Raw genomic sequence first — 8,173 nt, 5'->3', positions numbered from 1 at the left:
GACAGAGTCTCACCCTCAGTGATCACCCTCAGTAGAGTGCTGTAGCATCACAGCTCACAGCAACCTCCAACTCCTGGGCTTAGGCAACTCTCTTGCCTCAGCCTCCCAAGCAGCTGGGACTACAGGCCCCCACCACAACACCCAGCTATTTTTTGTTGCAGTTTGGCCAGGGCTGGGTTCAAACCCACCCCCCTCAGTATGTGGGGCCGGTTCCCTACCTACAGGCGCTGCCCTATTTTTGTTGTTGTTGTTGTTGCTGTTGTTGCAGTTTGGCTGGGGTCGGGTTCGAACCAGCCATCCTCAGTATATGGGGCCGGCACCCTACTCATTGAACCACAGGTGCCACCCCCTGGCTATTTTTTTGTTGTAGTTGTCATTGTTATTTGGCAGATCTGGGCCAGGTGCGAACCTGCCATTCACCTCGATGAATGTGGCCCTAACCACTGAGCTATGGGCACCAAACCACCTCCAAATATTTTCTAATTATGTTTGTGATTTTTTTTCTTTGCTCCATTGTTTAGAAGTATGTTGTTTCTGGGTGGCACCTGTGGCTTAGTGGGTAGGGTGCTGGCCCCATATACCAAGGGTAGCAGGTTCAAACCCAGCCCCAGCCAAATTGCAACAAAAAAATAGCCCGGCATTATGGCAGGCACCTGTAGTCTCAGCTACTCAGGAGGCTGAGGCAAGAGAATTGCCTAAGCCCAGGAGTTGAAGGTTGCTGTGAGCTGTGTGATGCCACGACACTCTACCGAGGGTGATAAAGTGAGACTCTGTCTCTACAAAAAAGTATGTTGTTTCATTTTCACACACTTCCAATTTTCTCAAATTTTCTTTTCTTGATTTTTAATTTAATTCTATTGTGTTCAGAGAGCATACTTTCTATGATTTCAGTTCTTATAAAGTTATTGAGACCTGCTTACATCCTGTCATGTGGTCTATGGAATACCTTCCATATGCACTTGAGAAAAGTGTTACATTTTGCAATTATTTAGTAGAATGTTTTATAGACGTGAGTTAGGTTTAGATAGTTGCTAGTGTTCTCAAGTCTTCTGCTGGAAGACAGTTTTTACCTGTCAGCCCGCTTTGTGAACTGAAGGTCACTGCCTCCCCAAGGCCACACTCTTTCCAGGGGCAACCCACCTTCTAGGACTAGTGAATGTTGGGGTGCAACAACCTGACTCTCTTACCCTGATTCAAAACAGCTCTGAAGGGTGACCTCAGTTCCATATTAAGTCTCAAAGTTTGCTTCCTGGAGACTCAATCTGTGTACCCCTATTTAGTCAAACTATGACAACCTAGTTTTAAAATATGGCCAATCAGACCACTTCTCAGCATGCCCCCATCATTCCTCATGGGCCACCACGTAGAGACTGGCCTGGTGATGAGGTTGGGGGAAGGTTGGAAGCCAGAGGGCCAGGCAGATTGTCACGCAGTATTCCTAGTAAAAGATGGTGGGATTTCGGGGTCTGATTTGGAGTTGAATTTGAAACCACAATTCCTTTCTCCTGTGAACCTCACTCTAAAAGTGGTTCAGGCAGTGAGAAGAGCAAGTACAAAGAAAGGCGCTATGGTCTGGCTGTTCCTGTTTAAAGAAGTGAGAAGGCGAGTGGGGCTGGGTGGAGGGAGGAGTGATCAGAGATGAGACCAGAGAGGCCGGGGTGGGGAGGCAGATAGGTAGGGCCTTGCAGGGTCTGCAAGGAAGTTACTGTTAAACTCTGAGTGAGTAGAGGAGGGATGGGAACGTTTTGCCAGAGGAGTGGCTCAGTTGAAGCCTATTTTAACAGACTCACTCTGGAGGCTGTGTAGAGAAATCACTGAGGACAGCAAGGACAGTAGCAGGGAGAAATGTTAGGAGATGCAGGAGATGACATTGGGTTGGATGAGGGTATTAGCAGTGGGGATAAGAAATGGTCAGATTCTGTGTGTGTGTGTGTGTGTGTGTGTGTGTGTGTGTGTCTTTTCTGCAGGTAGAGCCAATAGGATTTAAGACAGATTAAATGTAGAGTATGAAAGGAGTCTGCAACATCTTCAAGGATTTGGACCTGAATAACTGAAAGAAGATAATTGCAAAATGCTATCAGGGAAAGACAGAAGGTTTGGAGGGAAAATCGGGTCAGTTCTAGACATGCTGGGTTTGAGGTACTCATCAGACCTTGGGAGCCTAGTCCTGGAGTCTAGGTAGTGGCTACAGACATAAATTTGGGAGTAAGCAGCACAAAGATGGTCTTTGTAGGTGGTATTTGAATGACAGGAGTGAGGAGACTGCATGAGATCACATAGATAAAAATACAAGAGGTGGGAGGATTGACCACGGACCCTACAGTGGTAAGACTTTGGGGAGATGAGGAGTAACCAAAAGGGAAGCAGAGATGGGGCCTAGAGGAACAGGGAGCTCCAAGTCTCCTGAACTACATACTTACAAATAATTTCCCAGGTGGGTCACTCCTGCTTATTTCTATGGCTACAGTGAGCTCTTATCTTCTTTGTGTTACTATACCAGGCTCAGAGTCAATTCCCCTAAGATGAAAACTCCTCACAACAAAAGTATGAATGGTTGAGAGGTTTATTCTTCTCAAAGAAAAGTCATTTGAACAAAATGAACCTCTATTTGACAGGATATTGTAAAGCAAAGGTCATTTTACATCAGAGGGAACTATCTGTGTCCCTGCCATGCTATCACTCACTAGAATGGTGACAGTGCCAGTGCCACCCCCATTAGCATCAACCATCGGGAAGCCACTGGGAAGGAGAAAGATGCTCTTAGAGAAGCACCAACACTCTTTTGGGCTGAAAGCTCATTGAGACCAGGGAGAATATCTGGGACCCAGGCACAGTTTAAATGCCTGAGCAGGTGCATAGTGTCTGGTCTTGGTCAAGGTAAGGCAAGAAGTGAGCTGGACACCTGCCTGATACTGTCCTTAAACTCAGCTCTGCCAACCCTCCCCACACTCTTGGTTCCGCATCCACCTAACCACTTCTTCTCTGTCTCTGTTGCTATTTCTTCTTTCTCTCAAACTCCAGCCTACTGCCCCCGCCTCCTTTTCCACAAATGGTGTGAGGTCACAACATTGCAGATATGGCAAGTTCAGTTCTTTCCACCAAGGTCTTTGTGGTTCCATGAGAAACCTGGTGTCTCTTCCTATTTTCTTTCACTGTTCACAAACACCGAACTCCCCAACTCAATAACCCAGAAAGTGCAAAAGCAGGAACTCTTCATGTTCGGGTTTCTCTTCCCAGGTCTCTACCCCCAATCGCTGCCTCCTCAACTAAGAAATGTGATGTGAAAATAATAATGAGTAGGGCCATGAGCCAAAAACACAGGCAGAAAATTCATACAAGAAGAAACATGAAGGCCCAGTGCGGTGGCTCACACCTGTAATCCTAGCACTCACAGAGATGGGAGGAGCCCATGAGCTCAGATGTTCAAGACCAACCTGAGCAAGAGTGAGACCCCGTCTCTACTAAAAACAGAAAAAAATTAGCCAGGTGTTGTGGCAGGTGCCTGTAGTCCCTGGCTACTCAGAAGGCTAAGGCAGGAAGATCGCTTGAGCTCAGGAGTTTAAGATTGCTGTAAGCTAAGCTGATGCCACATCTAAAAAAAAGAAAAAGATTCTTAGTAAAGTATCAGAAGAATGGAGAAGTGAGAATCCAAGGTACTCAATTCTAATATGAAGCCAGGAGACGATCTAATTACACACCCACATAAGACAAAAACTCAAATCAATTCAAAGTGGGGGTGGGGGAACAAGGGAGAGGGGAAAGGGGAGGAGGGAAGAGGAAGGGTGTGCTCCCACTTAGTGGGCATAACGTTAGAGTATATGGCACACCTCTTGGGGCCAGGACACAATTTTAAGAAGGACTTTACCTAACGAATGCAAACATCGTAATCTAATTCTTTGTGCCCACAATTAACCTGAAACAGTTTTTAAAAAGAGGACTGATATGGGCACAGAGGGGGTAACCTGGCAGCGCTACCTGGCCTCTGCAGTGGTGCTCGCGTTTCCCCCTACATGGGAAAGTAACTAACTTTAGATAGATACTGCAGTGCATCATTTGGGAAAGTCTCTGTGGACTTTTTTAAAAAGCATTGAAGCAAGACAGAGCAAGGGGATTTATTGAGCTCAGTTCCCAAAAAATCATAAAAGGAGGAAAACTCAAGACAAAGAAATCCAAGAAGGCTAGTGACTTCAGAAATATGGCGAATTCGCCACCACCTAGTGAATTAATGAACACTGGATGTCAGAGTGTTATCAGTCAAGGAAATAAGCAACCACAAAATAGAAAAGAAAAAGAAGAGAAGGTTGAAAAGAGAAGTAACAGTGACAGCAAAGAAAACAGGGAAACAAAATTAGATGGTCCTGGTGAAAATGCCAGTGAGGATGAGGCTCAGTCAAGTAATGAAGAAGGAGAGCTAATATGCACAGGTGGGAGCACGCCATTCAGACGATGTAAGACCAGACAGTCAAGAAAGACCTGGATCCTGGAACAGCTCAACCTGAAGCAAATAAACCAGCACATAACAGTAGGAGAAATGAGACACAAAGTTGGAGGAGAGATAGAGAAAAACGTGATGATGGAGAGGAAGTTTCCAGTGTGAGAAGTGAGGGTGGCAATACCTGAAGTTCCTTCAGAGGCCAGGGAAGAGGCCAAGGACAAGGAAGAGGACGAGACAGAGAAAATCCTCAATTGAACTTTGATTATTATTTGTAAGTTTACTGAGAACATGGTGAAAGACTGATCAGCCATTTCAAACAGAACTTAATACCTTGTATTACCATGATGATGGTACAGGCACACAGGTGTAGCCTGTGGAAGAAGCATTGCTTAAAGAGTATATTAAGGGTCAAAGTGAATATTACTTCAGCACAGAAAATTTGGAACAGGTCTTTTTTCTTTGGAGAAAGATGGATGAACAAGGTTTCTTGCCTAATTCACTGATTGCTGGTTTTCATCATGTTCAGCCTCTCACTATAAACCTTAATCTCATCTTAGAGGCACTGAAAGCAGTGAAGTAGAAATTGTGGATGAGAAAATGAGAAAAAAGATAGAACCAGAAAAATGTCTAAATCCAGGCCCTCCTCTATGTACTGTGAAACAAATATAGACTTCTCTCAACTGACTGATTGTCAGGAATTCGTACCAGGCCACACCTTTTGTTCACATACAGGTAACAACTTTTCTTTTCTTTCTTTTTTTTTTTTTTTTTTTTTTTTTTTTGTTGTTGTTGTTTTTGCAGTTTGGCTGGGGCAGGTTCAAACCCACCACCCTCAGTATATGGGTCTGGTGCCCTAGTCACTGAGCCACAGGTGCCACCCCCAGGTAACAACTTTTTTTCTAGAGCAAACATCATAATAGTGGGCTATTTGGTCCAATTCACTTATCCCTTTTTTAGTTTATCGAGATTCACTGGAAAAATTAATGATAAATAAATGACTTTTAATGCTCCAAATTCTGTTGCCTCCCACACAGAGCTAGCTGTAAGTTAAATAAGGATCTAAGAATTCTGAGGGATGCTCTTTTGTGTTTCTTGTTCTTAAATTATATTTGTACTTTGTTATGTATGATTTTACTAAATGATTGCAAATACATTGTGCCAGCTTTCCCCTTTGTAAAACTGGAACAGTCTAGTATGAAATAGTCTAAAAGTCTTAAAAGTGGGGTAGCCTTTCTTTAATTTTGTTGCCAATGTACTTCAGCTTGTCTTAAAAAGATAAGACAACCTCCATTCTAAAGCAGAATTGGGGTTCTCTTTAATCTGGTTTTGTGTAGAACAGTGGTTCTCAACTTTCCTAACGCTGAGATGTATTTTCATTTTTACAAAGGGGTCACGACCCACAGGTTGAGAACCACTGGTGTAGAATTTCCAAAATGTGCTTTGATCTTAAGAATTTTTCCTGTATCATTTTTACGACATTCCCTCTTGAGAAAAAAATGTGTGCTTAAACTGTTTTCAGTCAGGGTAATGAGCTACTGATGCTCGTCATTCGATCAGAACACGCAGTGGAACTGGTGTCTCACTGAAAGGCCAGTATAAATATTGAAACAAATACTGCAGAAGTGAAAGTGACCAGACTGTCTTCTGTTCAAGAATATCTACTCCAACTCTATGTGGAGGAGGTTGGGCCAACACTACCATGAAGATAAACCACCTTTGTGATGAGGATGAGAGATAGAGCAGAGGGCTGCTATGTGTTTATAGGAGCTGACCCTTTCTGTGCCATTGGCCTGGGCTGCATGGGCTACTTTTATTCACGGTGGGCAAGTTAACTATTATTCTGGAAATACTGCAAGAGTTGGTCGTGTGTTTTCAGGCTTATATACTTGTGTCCAGATCAATATAGTAGAAAAGGAGAGGATCGAGTAGCCTTTTCCACATTGTTAAGTACTTTGCTATTTGATTTGTCTTTCAGTACAGTGTCCAGCACATAACGCAAATGTTGTCATGATGTTTCCCATGGACTGTAAGATTTATTAAAGTGTACATACAAAAGGTAAGAAATCTTTTTAAAATTCTTTGAAATTCTTTTTAAAATTCTTTTAAAAAAAGAAAGAAAGATGAATAGCCATTAAACAGATAAGAATAATGTAAACACTGACAGCAAAGTGCAACTTAAATGAGACACCATTTCCTCTAATGAAGTGGCAAGGAGTCTAACACCAGACGTCGGCAGGAGTCTGGACACAGGCAGACACTACTGACTGGAGTAGAAAGGCCCACCCTGCTTTCTGGAGAAGGGCTTGGCAACACTTGGGAACCAAAGGATTTGACACAAGTCTCTCACCTTTTGATTCAGTGGCTTCATTTCAAGAATTCAGCCTAAGGAAATAATTAGACAGCTATGTAAATATGTATGGTCAAGAGTATTTACTACAGCATAATATCAAGGGTTTAAAGATTGAGACCCACCTAAATGCACTAAGACAGGAAACTGGCTTCAATGAACTAGTAGAACACTGGGCCACTCTTCCGAATGATGTTGGCTAATGGGTTCCCTATTGTGATGCACTGGACACAACATCACTTCCGTGGTACTCCTGGCAAGAAATGTATAACCATCAGACACACCCCCAGTTTAAGAAAAGTCTACAAAATAAATGATCTATATTCTATTAAAACACCAATATAAAGAAAGGCAAAATGGCTCGGCGCCTATAGCTCAACCGGCTAAGGCGCCAGCCACGTACACCTAAGGTGGCGGGTTCAAATCCCCAGCCCGGACCCGCCAAACAACAATGATGGCTGCAACCAAAAAATAGCCGGGCATTGTGGCGGGCGCCTGTGGTCCCAGCTACTTGGGAGGCGGAGGCAGGAGACTCGCTTGAGCCCAGGAGTTGGAGGTTGCTGTGAGCTGTAATGCCACGGCACTCTGCCCAGGGGGACAGCTTGAGGCTCTGTTTAAAAAAAAAAAAAAAAAAAAAGAAAGGCAAAATGGCCCAGAAACATTGGGTCATGCCTATAATTTCAGCACTTTGGGAGGCCAAAGTGGGAGGATCACTTGAGCCCAGGAATTCAAAACCAGCCTGGGCAACCCAGGGAGACACTATCTCTCAAAAAAAAAAAAAAAGATGCAGGGGAGAAAAAAACATAACAGGTGAAATCACAGTAAGGAACTACACCCATATATAAGGAATTTTTTTTTTAACTTGACAGCTAGGCTACATACACTGAGGCTGGTGGGTTCGAACCCATTGTGGGCCAGCTAAACAGCAATGACAACTGCACCCAAAAAATAGCCAGGTCTTGTGGTGGGCGCCTGTAGTCCCAGCTACTTGGGAGGCTGAGGCAAGAGAATCACTTAGGCCCAAGAGTTGGAGGTTGCTGTGAGCTGACATCACAGCACTCTACTGAGGGCAACATAGTAAAACTCTGTCTCAAAAAAAAAAAACAAAAAACTTGACAACTAAATGCAATGGCAATGCATGATCACAGATTAGGTCCTGGACCAAGGAAAAAAGTTGTTACAAAGGACATTATAGGGCCACTAGCAAAAGTTGTATATGGACTGTAGATTACATCATAGTATTAAATCAATCTAAGTTTTCTGATTTGGATAATTATACTATATTATGTAAAAGAAAATTTCTGTCCTTGTAAAATTCACACTGAATGGTTTAAGGGTAAAAGAACACCTTTACCCTTACTCTCAAATGGTTTGGAAAAGATATTAATATA

At 43.3% G+C, this 8,173-nt stretch overlaps 1 pseudogene; it reads left to right on the top strand.

The window, feature by feature from the left end:
* The first annotated feature begins 4,195 nt into the window (after nt 1-4,195).
* On the top strand, nt 4,196-5,429 carry LOC100963828 (annotated as a pseudogene).
* The last annotated feature ends 2,744 nt before the right edge of the window (nt 5,430-8,173 follow it).

This window comes from Otolemur garnettii, unplaced genomic scaffold (assembly GCF_000181295.1).
Source record: "Otolemur garnettii isolate 467f Iridium unplaced genomic scaffold, OtoGar3 scaffold00031, whole genome shotgun sequence".
In the NCBI taxonomy this organism is placed as follows: Eukaryota; Metazoa; Chordata; class Mammalia; order Primates; family Galagidae; genus Otolemur; species Otolemur garnettii.
This window is presented reverse-complemented; position numbering and strand designations above follow the sequence as displayed.